Here is a 14,590-nt window from a genome sequence, read left to right on the forward strand (position 1 = left end):
GGTCGCGCCCCGGAGGGAAGGGGGCGGCGGCGGCTGCACGTGCCAGCCTCGCCCCCGCGAGCGCGTGAGCCTCCTCGGTCGCAGGCTGACCCGTCGGGGCCGGGGCACCGCACCGTTGCTGCAAACGCGACTCTGTCTTTGGGGTGGGGGTGACGGGTAGCGAGCGACCTAGGAAGGGACCCCGACCCGGGCCAGCGAGCCTAGGGGCGTGGCCTTTCCCGGCCCCGCCCCGCACGGCCGCATCAGGATGGTGATTGGCTGAAAGAAGAAGAAGGGGCGGAGCTCCAAGGGAAGATGCTCCAGGGCTGGCTCTGGGGTTGGCGGGGGCGAAGCAGTGGGTGGGGGTGGGGGTGGGGGTGGGGGTGGGGGTGGGGGTGGGGGTGGGGGTGGGGGTGGGGTGGAGGGCAAATGAAGGATCGGAGGACTCCCGAGAGGTGGTGTCTCTTCCTGTTGGTTCCCAGGCCGAGGCTGTGCAGCCCCAGGTGTGTTGGGGCGCAGTTGTGAGAATTACATTTCATTTCCACTCCTGGACGGAAAGGAGCCTCATTGACCAGCTCTGCACATGTGACCGTTTTGTGTGGCAGTCCAGAGCTCTTCGTCGTAGAAGATACCTTTGCTATCCCCATCATCGAAGAAGTTTTTTTTTTTTAAAATTATTTATTTATTTATTTGAGAGCGACAGACACAGAGAGAAAGACAGATAGAGGGAGAGAGAGAAAATGGGCGCGCCAGGGCTTCCAGCCTCTGCAAACGAACTCCAGACGCGTGCGCCCCCTTGTGCATCTGGCTAACGTGGGACCTGAGGAATCGAGCCTCGAACCGGGGTCCTTAGGCTTCACAGGCAAGCGCTTAACCGCTAAGCCATCTCTCCAGCCCACATCGAAGCAGTTTTAAAGCTTTTTAAATTTATTTTTTATTTTGTTTATTTATTTGCAACCAGGGAGAGAGAGAAGAGAGACAGAGAGAATGGGCTCACTACAGAGCCTCCAGCTGCTGCAAATGAACTCCAGATGCATGTGCCACTTTGTGCATGTGGCTTTACATGGGTACTGGGGAATCAAACTGGAGTCCTTAGGCATTGCAGGCAAGCACTTTAACCACCGAGTTATCTCTCCAGCTCCAGCTTTTTTATTTTTGATGTAGAGTCTCGTTCTAGCCCAAGCTGACTTGGTTAAGGTGCTTGCCTGCAAAGCCTAATGACCCAGGTTCGGTTCCCCAGTACCCACATAAACCAGATGCACAGAGTAACACATGCATCTGGAGTTTACGGCAGCTAGAGGCCCTGGTGTGCCCGTTCTCTTTTTTATTGTAAGTTGAAGCTTTATAAAACAAGGTCATCAGTTAATAAACTAAATGTGGCAGTCCAATATTTACAGCTTACCTGCTCTTTTCTTTTTCTCTCAAATTATTTTTTATTTTTTAAATTTTTGTTTATTTATTTATTCAAGAACAACAGAGGGGGAGAGAGAGAGAGAGAGAGAGAGAGAGAGGGAGGGTACGCCAGGGCCTCCAGCCACTGCCAATGAACTCCAGATGTGTGCATCCTCTTGTGCATATGGCTAACGTGGGTCCTGGGGAATTGAGCCTCAAACCCGGGTCCTTAGGCTTCACAGGCAAGCACTTAGACACTAAGCCATCTCTCCAGCCCAAATTCTTAATCAGATTGTTCTCCATCTTAAAACAAAACAACCCTAACTGTGCTGTAGGGCTGATAACAGGTTCTAAATGCCCAGGGGCAAGTTGTGGAAAGGGGACAGCCCCAGGCTTCTTGGGCTTCATGGTTTTGGTGGGTGAGGTGGAAAAATGTGCTGAAAATAAAGCTTAAAGCTTTGAAATATAACTTATGTGTCATAAAAATTCAGCCATTTACCTTGGGGATTTTAATAATTTTCGTGGGCTGGAAGAGATGGCTAAGGCATTTGCCTGCAAAGCCAAAGGACCCAGTTTCCACTCCCCAGGACCCACATAAGCCAGATGCACAAGCTGGCGCATGCATCTGGAGTTTGTTTGCAGTGGCTAGAGGCCCTGGCACGCCCATTCTCTATTTGCCTCTCTCTTTCTCCTTCTCTCTCTCAAATAAATAAATGGAACAATAATTTTTGTGTTTACACAAATCACTACAATCCAGTTTTAGAACATCCCCACCCCAGAAAGTAGTTTTGAAATTATTAGCATTCCCCCTCTCCTTTGCCCCAACCCTTGGCAGTTACTATCTACTTTTTTAAAAAATATTTATTTATTTGCGAGAGAGAGAGAGAGGTAAATAGAGAAAGAATGGGTGCCACTATCCACTGCAAAAGAACTTCAGATGCATATGCCCCTTGTGCATCTGGCTTTATGTGGGTCCTGGGGAATCGAACCTGAGTCCTTTGGCTTGCAGGCAAGCACCTTAAATGCTAAGCTATCTCCCCAGCCTGTTTTATTTTTAAATATTTTATTTATTTATTTGAGAGAGGGTCTCTAGCCACTGCAAACAAGCCACCGCAAATGAGCTCCACATGCATGTGCCACTTTGTGCATCTGGCTGTACATGAGAACTGGGGGATTGAACCTGGGTTCTTAGGCTTTGCAGGCCATCTCCAGCCCCTGCTTATTTATTTATTTATTTATTTATTTTGAGGTAGGGTCTCACTCTAGTCTAGGTTGATCTGGAATTCACTATGTAGTCTCAGGGTGGCCTCAAACTCATGGCAATCCTCCTGCCTCTGCCTCCCGAGTGCTGAGATTAAAGGTCTGTGCCACCATGCCTGGCACTATCTACTTTTTATTTTTATTTATTTATTTGTTTTTGGTTTTCTGCAGTAGGGACTCGCTGTAGCTCAGGCTGACACAGAATTCACTATGTAGTCTCAGAGTGGCCTCGAACTCTCAGCCATCCTGCTACCTCTGCCTCCCGAGTGCTGGGATTAAAGGAGTGTGCCACCACGCCTGGCACTGGAGTTCTTTACGTATTCTTACCCCCACACACAAGTTACTTCTCTAGACCTAGCAGTTAGTAGAGTATAGGAAGCTCAGGACTTTGGTGTCATGTGACACTAACGAAAAGTTGGAAAATAGACTTGTCTGATTGTGGGCATAGACATTAACAGTCTTGGTGAGATCACGACTCTATGGGCTCTGAGACGCCCATGTACAGTCTGCAGATGATAGCTGTCAGGCCAGTAAGGCATCTTTGAAAGGTTTTGGGAGGGCCTTTGCTTGGGACATCTTGGCACATGCCCTGTTCCGGATGCCCATACACATTTCTGAGGATTACTGGAAATTGGGACAGTCTGTAATAAAAATTTTACCCATAAATGTCAGGAGTTTTATTCCGTCCTTCCTATGTCTTTTAATTATCTTTGTTGCTTTTCGTTTTATTTAGATTTATTTGCAGCTAAAGTTGTTGTTTTCTCTCACAGCTGGGAGCAATTTAGAGAAAACTATTTCTGTTTTAATATTTAATGTTTAGCATTTCAGCTGAGCCTGGTGGTGCTTTCTGTATTCTCAACACTTGGGGGACAGAGGCAGGAAAACCAGGAGCTCATGACCATATTCTGCTACATAATGAATTTGAGGCCTGCCTGTGCTTCATGAGCTTGTCTCAAAACATGAAACAAGGCTGGAGAGATGGCTTAGTGGTTAAGGCGCTTGCCTGCGAAGCCTAAGGACTGCTCAAATCCATGGATCCCACGTATAGCCAGACGCAAGTGATGCGCGCATGCAATACCACTAATTACCACAAGGGGGCGCATAAGTCTGGAGTTCTTTAACAGCTGCTGGAAGGCCCTGGCGCACCCATTCTTTCTCTGCTTCTTTCTCCCCACCTTTCTTTTTTTTCTTTCTTTTTATTTTTGAGAGAGAGAGAGGAAGAAGCAGAAAGGGAAGAAGGAAGGAAGGAGGGAAGGAAGAGGGGAGAGAAAGAAGGAAAGGAAAGAAAAGAAGTTGGCTGGAGAGATTTCTTAGCCTTTAAGGCACTTGCCTGTGAAGCCTAAGGACCCAGGTTCAATTCCCCAGAATCCACATAAGCCAGACGCGCCTGGTGGTACCTGGAGTTCGTTTGCAGTGGATAGAGGCCATGGTGTGCCAATTCTCTTTTCTCTGCCTCTCTCTCTCTCACAGTGGGAGTATCACCGTGAGTTCGAGGCCATCCTAAGACTACATAGTGAGTTTCAGGTCAGCCTGGGCTAGAGTGAGACCCTACTTCAAAACAATTATCCCCCCCCCCAAAAAAAAAAAACACCCGGAAGAAAGAATCAACAGCTTTCTCCTGTGCAGGAATGGAAGGCAGGTAGGGAGTCACAGGTCTGAGTTGCCTCAGCTGACGCCTTGAACAATTAAACTTCCGCCTCCAGAACAGGGGACGGGCAGCCGGGCGTGCAGCTCGGTTGTTGCACTTGTGCTGAGCCCAGGCTCCGTGCCCAGCACCACAGAGGAATGGAACAAGAAAATGGCCTCACGGAGTGCTAGGAAAGTGCCAGCGAAGCCGCAAGAAGGAGCGCAGTAGCTGCCATTTGTTGAGTTCTTAACATATAAAAAGTGTTGTGTCTCACCCTTGTCGCCTATGACACAGCTTTTAAAAAATATTTAACTTAAGCCAGGCGTGGTGATGCACGCCTTTGATCCCAGCACTCTTTGGGAGGCAGAGGTAGGAGGATCGTCGTGAGTACGAGGCCACCCTGAGACTACATAGTGAATTCCAGGTCAGCCTGAGCTAGAGTGAGACCCTACCTCGGAAAAAAAAAATATATATATATATATATATTTGAGAGAGACAGAGGGAGAGAGAGAGAGAAAGATATATATGCTACTCACAGACCTGGAAAGCTTCATCTGTGGCTGGTAGCCCTCTTCAGCGGCCATCTCATGGTCCCGGCATCTCCAATAGGTCTCCACTGCAATCCACAGTCCATTCTCATGGCTCTATCTGGTCTCCATGCGGGCATCCAGCAAACCTGATTCACACTGTCCTTGGCCATTTCCAAAACACAAGACCGTGTTGCAAATTCAATGACCTTGTCTTTACTGCATTTCTTATATTCCATAATACAAGGTGGGATGCCAATTTGTTAATCTGGGGGAATAAAGCAGACTTTGAAGAGCAGGACACTCCTTCAGCATTCTTGCCCCTTCAAGAGAATGCATTCGGCCAGTTGTCTCAATGCAGATCAGCTGGCCCAATCTCAATGGTTGTAATCTCTCATACAATTGCAGCTAAACAGCAGCAGTTTTGGCCCAAAGAGTTCATTTAAAAAATATATTTTATTTTTATTTATTTATTTGACACACAGAGAAAGGGGGGGAGAGACAGATAGACAAAGAAAGGGAAAGAGAGAGAGAGAGAATGGGTATACCAGGGCCTCCAGCTGCTGCAAATGAACTCCAGACACATGTGCCACCTTGTGCATCTGGCTTACATGGGTCCTGGGGAATTGAACGTGGGTCCTTTGGCTTTGGAGACAGGCACTTTAGTTGCTGAGCCATCCTTCCAGCCCAAAAGAGTTCATTTTCACTGTGCCATATCCCTCTGCTCACACCAGTCCATTTCTACACAATGCAACCCTGCACAAGTTATCAGGACACGGGCATAACAGCAAGCCTCTCAGAACTGCTTCTAGCCCAGACCAGGCAAGCTCTTTCTCACCCTCATAAGCCAAACCTCACGGTCCATAGTTCTTACTGCACTCAGGTCTCTCACCTCTGATCAGAATAGTCCATCAAGCTGTACTTACAGCACTGCAAGGCATCTCTTAGACCAAGGTTTCAAATCCTTCCACATTCCTGTTGAAAATCAGCTCCAAAAAGCCAAAGCCACACAGGCGGGTTTCAAGCAACAATGCCCCCACTTCTGGTACCAACTTTACTGTTGCAGTCAAGTTCGCATTGCTGGCAAGAAAAAAAAAAAAAAACCTGACCAAGAGCAGCTTTTGGGAAAAATAAAAGGTTTATTTTGGTTTACAGACTTGAGGGGAAGCTCCATGATGGCAGCAAGCATTCAAAACACAGGTGTAGCTGGGTGTGGTGGCATACACCTTTAATCCCAGCACTCGGGAGGCACAGGTAGGAGGATCACTGTGAGTTCGAGGCACCCTGAGACGACATAGTGAATTCCAGGCCAGCCTGAGCTAGAGTGAAACCTACCTTAACAAAAGAAAACAGCAACAACACAGGCATTTATGGGAGGGCATCTAATTCAAGCTACCACAATGATCAGTGTATGTGAGAGGGAAGATGTCAAGGGTTCAGGCTGTAAATGTTCCTTCCCATCAGGACATTCCCCTTAGGTGGCTCCAGACGCAGCTTCCCAGGCAAGAGACCCACTCAGGGTGGCTGTGAACAGACGGTGCAGGGTGAGAGGTGCCACTGTTCTTGGGCATGACAAGGCGGAGTCCCTCTCCCGTCCCTTCTCCCGTGAGTCCAGAGGGGCCAGCTGCCCTCCTCTGCAAAGCCTCTGCTCTCTGGCCTTCTCAAGCTTTTCGGGTGATTCTGGGGCAGGCTTGGCTCTTAAAATATTTGACCAGTTAATAGGAAAAAAAAAAAAAGGGACAAAGTAAAGGGATCATTTCCAGCTGTTGGTTGAGCTGGCATGAGGATTTCTATGAACGTAGAACTTAATTAAACTTGACTAATGTGGCAGCTGTTGAAATGCCCCATGATCCCTGTTAGAAATGCAAGCCTGGCCAGGTGTGGTGACACACACCTTTAATCCCAGCACTTGGGAGGCTGAGGTAGGAGGATCAGCATAAGTTCAAAGCCACCCTGAGACTACATAGTGAATTCCAGGTCAGCCTGGGCTAGAGTTAGACTGTACCTCAAGAAAAACAAAAAACAAAACAAGAAAAAGAAAAAAATATGTTCATGGACATGGAGAGATGGCCCAGCCGTTAAAATGCTTGCTTGCAAAGCCCAAGGACCCATGCTCGACTCTCCAGACCCCACGTAAGCCAGATGCACAAGGCAGAGCAAACATCGGGCGTTCGACTGCAGTGGCTGGAGGCCCTGGTGCCTTTCTGTCGCTCACTCGCTCTCTCCCACACACAAAAGTTTATGTAAAAATAATTTATATAATTTATTCATTATAAATAAAAAGTTATTTTTATTTATTTATTTGAGACAGAATGAGGCAGACAGAGGAAGAGAAAGAGGAAGAATGGGCACACCAGGGAATCCAGCCACTGCAAATGAACTCCGGACACGTGCACCGCCTTGTGCATCTGGCTTACGTGGATCCTGGGGAATCGAGCCTGAGACCTTAGATTTTGCAGGCAAGTGTCTTAACCGCTAAGCCATCACTCCAGCCCCTGTTTCTATTTTTTAAAGTGCCTATTCTGTGCCATGCCCTGGGGATAGGAGTGCCGCTAAATTCTCGCATCCAGGTAGGGGCCGTTCCTGGTACGGGAGGAAGCACTGACGTTGCTGGGTGTGCTGGTGTGTGCCCTGTGCCCACACTACCCAGCACTCAGAAGGCAGGAGGATTGGCACAAGTTCAAGCTAGCCCGGCCTATGTAGCAAGTTCCAGGCCGACTTGGGCTAAGAGAGTTAAGAATTGGCTCCTGCCCAGCATAGTAGCGCACGCCTTTTAATCCCAGCACTCAGGAGGCAGAGGTAGGAGGCTGTGATTTGCAGGCCACCCTGGGACTACATAGTGAATTCCAGGTCAACCTGTGATAGAGTGAGACCCTGTCTTGAAAGACAAAAACAAACAAGCAAACAAGCAAACAAGCAAACAAAAGAATTAGGGCTGGAGAGATGGCTTAGTGGTTAAGGCACATGCCTGCGAAGCCTAAGGACCCAGGTTCGGTTCTCCAGGTCCTACGTAAGCCAGATGCACATGGTGGTGCATGCATCTGGAGCTTGTTAGCAGTGGCTAGAGGCCCTGACGCACCCATTCTCTCTCTATGTCTCTAATAAATAAATTAATTTATAAAAAGAGAAAAAAAAAGGATTAGAGTTTTCCCTATCGTATTTCTTTCATTCGTTTGTTTAACCTCTGTTTACTTAGAACGCACCAGGCATTTTCCAGCCATCAGGAAGTGTCAGAAGACAGAGCTGACGAGCTGACCTCCCTGTGGGAAGACAGAGAGGATGGGACGGGGAGTGAGGCCTTTCTTTAGAGGGTTCCTTCTGAAGAGAAGTGAGGGTTCCACTGGGAGCAAGTCCTAGGACGCGGACCCCAGGAGGAACGTCCCAAGGAGGGAACACCTCCAAAGGCCCCAGGGCGTAAGCTTGGTGGGCTGCAGAGATGGGGATGGCAGGGGAAGTCAGTGGGAGGAATTAGGTCAGCACAGGCCACGGCGGAGGCCCAGTTTTATTTGTAGACGCTAAGAGAAGATGCCAGGGAATCAGGAAGTGGTGGCATCTGATTTTTTTTTTTTGTATTTAAATTTTTTTAATGATTTATTTTTATTTATTTATTTGAGACAGAGAGAAAGAGAGAGACAGAGAGAGAATGGGTGTGCCAGGGCCTCCGTCCTAGAGAATCAAACCTGGGTCCTCAGGCTTCACAGGTAAGTGCCTTAACTGCTAAGCCATCTCGCCAGCCCTGAATTTTTTTTTTTTTTAATTATTGACAACTTCTATACTTACAGACAATAAACCATGATAATTCCCTCCCCTCCTCCACTTGCCCCTTCACAACTCCACTCTCCAGCATATCTTCCCCCATTAGTCTCTCTCTTATTTTGATGTCATTGTCTTTTCCTCCTATTATGAGGCTCTTACGAAGGTATTGCTAGGCCCTGTGAGGGTTGTGGATATCAAGGCCAATTTACTATGCAGTCTCAGGCTAGCTTTGAACTCATGGCGATCCTCCTACCTGTGCCTCCTAAGAGCTGAGATTGAAGGCTTATAATCTTCACTTTTTTATTATTTGAGAGAGAGAGAGAAAGGGAGAGAATGGGTGTGCCAGGGCCTCCAGCCACTGCAAATGAGCTCCAGACGTGTGCTCCCCCTTGCGTGACTCTGCACACTTGTGTCACTGTGCGTCTGGCTACTTGAGACCTGGATATTGGAGCACGAGTTCTTAGAGACTTCCCAGGCAAGCACCTTAACTGCTAAGCCATCTCTGCAGCCCAGTCTTCACTTTTTAAAAATTATTTATTTATCTGGGCGTGGTGCGCACACCTTTAATCTTAGCACTTGGGAGGCAGAGGTAGGATTGCTGTGAGTTGAGGCCACCCTGAGAATACATAGTGAATTCCAGGTCAGACTGGCCTAGAGTGAGAACCTACCTAAAAAAAATTATTTAGGGCTGGAGAGATGGCTTAATGGTTAAGGCACTTGACTATGAAGCCTAAGGACCTAGGTTCAATTCCTCAGTGCCCACATAAGCTAGATGCATAAGGTGGTACATTCATCTGGAGTTTGTTTGCAGTGGCTACAGGCCCTGGCGTGCCCATTCTCTCTTTCTCTATCTGCCTCTCTCTAACAAATAAAGGTTATAATTTTTTTTTTTCCAGGCAGGTTTCACTCTAGTCTAGGCTGACCTGGAATTCACTCTGTACTCTCAGAGTAGCCTCGAACTCAGGGCGATCCTCCTACCTCTGCCTCCCGAATGCTGGGATTAAAGGTGTGTGCCACCACGCCTGGCTTGGATATAAAATTTTTACATTATTTATTTAATTTGTTTACTTGAGAGAAGAGAGAGAGAGAGAGAGAGAGAAAGAGAGAGAGAAAGAGAGAGAGAGAATGGGCATGCCAGAACCTCGTGCCATTGCAAACAGACTCCAGACACGTGCACCACATCGTGCATGTGCTGGGGAATCGAACATGAGACGGCAGGCTTTGCAAGCAGGCACCTTGAACTGCCGAGACATCTCTCCAGCGCGCAATCTTCACTTTCTAGCGTGCACCTGGCTCGCTCCTCAGGCCTCTGTTGGCAGCCATGAGGCGGGGGACCTGAGGGACGGGCAGCCTCTGCAGCTCCTGCAGAAATGGGTGGGCAAGGGATGAAGGGTTTCCAGTGAAGACGAACTCCATTCTGCTGCCAGAGGGCGGGACAGTGATCGTGTGTGTCCGGGGGAGGGGCGGGGGACATTTTCATGAGCTGCATCCAACTCAAGTTGGAGGATGTGGGCCACCCTAGCTTACAAACCAGTCTGTCTGTATTCACTGGAAGCTGGTGACAGTCCTCGTCCCTGAATGCCCGGGGAATCACTGCACCCGGCATGACAGCTTTGTGTTTATTAGAGGACATCATTCCACCCCTAATGTCAGGGATGAGAGAATAATATGCAGGGCTGGCATCCTAACACCAGCTGTCCGCGCCCCCCCCCCCTGCCCCACACTGACCTCCCCAACCTTCTGTGACCTAGGCAGGTGCTAGGGTGGCAGGAAGAGGTTGGGAGAGGTCAGAGGTCAGCGAGGAGCTGCTTTGAGACGGCAAGCGCAACCCCATGGCCATCGTTTATAAGTTCTAAGTCACTTTAGCTGCCAGCCCCTTCCCTGAGGAGTTTCCTGCTGGGTCTGTTTCCTTTGCCCTCTCCCCTTCTGGAATTCTCCCGGACCGTTGCCCCTGGCCTGTGCCACATTGTCGGAGAGGTGGGCACATCTCATCCGCTTCAGTCGCCCGGGCCATTGGTAAGCACAGCCTCCTGCAGAAGTTTTGCTCTTTCTCCGGGCTTCCCGGCTCCCCTTGTTCTCCTCCGGGAGGGAGGATAGATTCTTCCTGGCGCCCCCGCTGCGGGGGTGAACTGGTGCGCCTTCACCCACAGCATCCGCGGGGCTGCTGGGGACCATCGGACCCCATTTCTCAGGACCCTTCACATCACTGGGGTACACAGGTGGGCTGGTGATGGACACCGGCTGCTGGTAGAGATCTTGGACCTTCATAGTTTCTTCATCCCTGCTCTCGGCCTCTTTTTCCTCCCCAGAGGAGCCTTTGGGTCGCTGTAATGGACAGCACTCTGGCACAGGCGGAGGACCTGCTGCCCTTCCTGGACGACTTAGCTGTGTGGCACAGGACCTGCTGCCCTTCCTGGACGACTTAGCTGTGTGGCACAGGACCTGCTGTCCGGCAGGGCGCCACCGGGACGATATGCCTGTAACGTGGAAGGGCTGCAGGGACGGGCGGGACACAGCCTCTTTTCTTTTCTTTTTCTTTGTTTTCGAGGTAGGGTCTCACTAGCCCAGGCTGACCTGGAAATCACTATGGAGTCTCAGGGTGGCCTCGAACTCATGGCGATCCTCCTACCCCTGCCTCCCAAGTGCTGGGATTAAAGGCGTGCGCCACCACGCCCAGCCCAGCCGCCTCTCTTCTGACTCTGGCCGCTCACCTGCAGGACCGACAGGGTTTCACGGCTGTCTCTGCTTGGGGTCACACCCTTTGGGGTCAGGGTGTTCACTGTCGCCTTCACAACGTCCTGGGGGAGGGGAGGGGACTTCTGTGCCAGGAGTCAGGTAGAGCAATGGTCCTCTCCCCTCCCGTCCGGCCGGCTGGGTGCTGGACAGGGTGGACTGCTAGGCTCTGGTCAAGCCCTTTGACTTGGGGCAGTCAACCAGCCTGTCTGTGCAGTCCCGGCATGGCCTAGACAGTGCGGGCGACGACCTCTGGATCATCCGCCGACGCTACTGAAAACCTCCCACCCCCTGGCGAGGACCAGCACTCGAGGGGCTCCCTAAGGTGTGAGGTGCCCAGCTCAGGCTTCCTGGCGGGCTGGTGGGCTGTGCCCTGTGGTCAGGGAGCTCCACCCAGAGGACATCTAGGGTCATTGCATGAAGAGGGCCCCTGAGAAGAGACAGGGTCAAGAGCTTCCTGCTGTGAATATTAGAAGGTGCCCTGAGGAGGCTTCTAACTCAAGGGCAGCTGCCAGGAGGCCAGGACACCTAGCCTGTCTGCTCAATTTTTCTTTTATTTTTATTTATTTATTTATATATCTTTTTTGTTTTTCGAGGTAGGGTGCGCCACCAAGCCTGGCAATAAAATATATTTTTTTAAAAAAAAAAGAAAAGCCAGGGCTGGAGAGATGGCTTAGCGGTTAAGCGCTTGCCTATGAAGCCTAAGGACCCTGGTTTGAGGCTCGGTTCCCCAGGTCCCACGTTAGCCAGATGCACAAGGGGGCACACGCGTCTGGAGTTCGCTTGCAGTGGCTGGAAGCCCTGGCGCGCCCATTCTCTCTCTCTCCCTCTATCTGTCTTTCACTCTGTGTCTGTCACTCTAAAATAAATAAATAAAAAATGGACAAAAAATTTAAAAAAATATATTAAAAAAAAAGAAAAGCCGGGTGTGGTGGTGCACGCCTTTAATCCCAGCACTCGGGAGGCAGAGGTAGGAGGATCCCCATGAATTCGAGGCCACCCTGAGACTACATAGTAAATTACAGGTCAGCCTGGGCCAAAGTGATACCCTACCTCGAAAAACCAAAGTTATATATATATAATTTATTTGAGAGAGGGAGGGAGAGAGAATGGGCATGCCAGGGCATCCAGCTACTGCAAACGAACTCCAGATACATGCACTAACTTGTGTATATGGGTTCTGGGGAATCAAAGCAAGGTTCTTTGGCTTTGCAGGCAAACGCTTTAACCTCTAAGCCATCTCTCCAGCCCTGAGAAAGGTGAGTTTTTAAAAATATATATTTATTTAAATCAGTGTGGAGGTTCCTAAAACAGCTAAAGATTGATCTACCATATGACCCAGCTATAGCACTCCTAGGCATATATCCTAAGGACTCATCTCATTTCCTTAGAAGTACGTGCTCAACCATGTTTATTGCTGCTCAATTTATAATAGCTGGGAAATGGAACCAGCCTAGATGTCCCTCAACTGATGAGTGAATAATGAAGATGTGGCACATTTATACAATGGAGTTCTACTCAGCGGTAAAGAAAAATGAAGTTATGAAATTTGCAGAAAAATGGATGGACCTGGAAAGGATTATACTAAGTGAGGTAACCCAGGCCCAGAAAGCCAAGCGCCACATGTTCTCTCTCATATGTGGATCCTAGCTACAGATGATTGGGCTTCTGCGTGAGAAGGAAAATACTTAGTAGCAGAGGCCAGTAAGTTAAAAAGGAGACATAAAGGGAAGAGAAAGGAAGGGAGGAGGGTACTTAACAGGTTGATATTATATATATGTAAGTACAATGATTGAGATGGGGAGGTAATATGATGGAGAATGGAATTTCAAAGGGGAGAGAGAATTGGTGTGACAGGGTCTCTAACCACTGCAAACAAACTCCAGATGCATGCAACACTTTGTGTATCTGGTTTTTTGCGGGTATCGGGGAATCAAAAGGTCCTTATGCATTGCCGATAAACACCTTAACTGCTGAGTATCTCTCCAGCCTGAAAGGTGAGGTTTTGCTTTTTGTGTTTTTTGTTTTTCAAGGTAGGATTTCGTTGTAGCCCAGGCTGACCTGGAATTTATTATGGAGTCTCAGAGTGGCCTCGAACTCACAGTGATCCTCCTACCTCTGCCTCCTGAGTGCTGGGATTAAAGGCACGTGCCACCACGCCTGGCTAACGGTGAATTTTACCAAGATGAAACCTTTTTATTTTTTTCTCTTAAACTTCCAACCAAAACTGAGTGAACATCATTTCCTGTCTCCAGTAGAGACCATAAAATCCCAGATCCCTGCAACTATTTTTTAATATCTTATTTATTTATTTACTTGAGGTGGGGAGAGAGTAGAACGGGAGCACCAGGGCCTCCAGCCACTGCAAACAAATACCAAACGCATGTGCCACTTTGTGCATCTGGCTTACATGGGCACTGGGGAATTGAACTTGGGTCCTTAGGGTTCACAGGTAAGTGCCTTAGTTGCTAAACCATCTCTCCTGTCCCTCTGCAATTATTTAAAATTTCTTCTATTTAAAAAAAAAAATTTATTTGCAAGCAGAGAAAGATAGAAAGGAGAAAGACAGAGAGAACGTTTGCTTCAGGGCCTCCAGCCACTGCAAACGAACTCCAGATGCATGCTCCCCCTTGTGCATCTGGCTTCCGTGGGTCCTGGGGAATTGAACCTGGGTCTTTTGGTTTCACGGGTTTAACCACTAAGCCATCTCTCCAACCCCCCCACCGCAACTATTTTAACAAAATGATAATGCTGCTTCTTTTCAGGTAAGCTCCATCGTGCCCACCCCTCCCCCATCTCCAAATTTCATCTTTTCATCCCCGTGGCAGGGTGTTGGAGCTGGCAGAGAGTAGCCCTTGTCCTGTGGCCTCCACCTTTTGCTGTCCTTCCCTGTCCTGCTGTGAGCCACCCAGTTTTGCTGTGTTTTGTTTTGCAGACATTTGGAATTCACATCAGGATGTCCATCAAATCCTCAACGGGGGGAAAAAACTCACTGGTGCCGTGCATTCCGAGCTAGCTATCCCTCCTCCAGGCCCAGCCTGGGAATCCTTCCAACCTCTGCCCTGGCTAAAATTCTGTGGGCTTCCTGGGCATCATCGTCGACGAAACGAACTAAGTTACCCCAAGTTAGGGAACTGAGCGGAGGCATGTGCATGTGTGTGGGGGGTGAGGCTGGAGTGGGGGGAGAACTTCTCTCTTTCCAGTCACTCCAGTCTTGACGTTTGAAGACTTTAACCAGGCACGCCCGGCTCATTCCCTCATTTGCCTGCCTTTCGCTTTGGAGGCCTTGGCATCGAGATAATTCCCATTTTGCCTT

The sequence above is a fragment of the Jaculus jaculus genome, chromosome 19 (assembly GCF_020740685.1).
Source record: "Jaculus jaculus isolate mJacJac1 chromosome 19, mJacJac1.mat.Y.cur, whole genome shotgun sequence".
NCBI classification, from domain to species: domain Eukaryota; kingdom Metazoa; phylum Chordata; class Mammalia; order Rodentia; family Dipodidae; genus Jaculus; species Jaculus jaculus.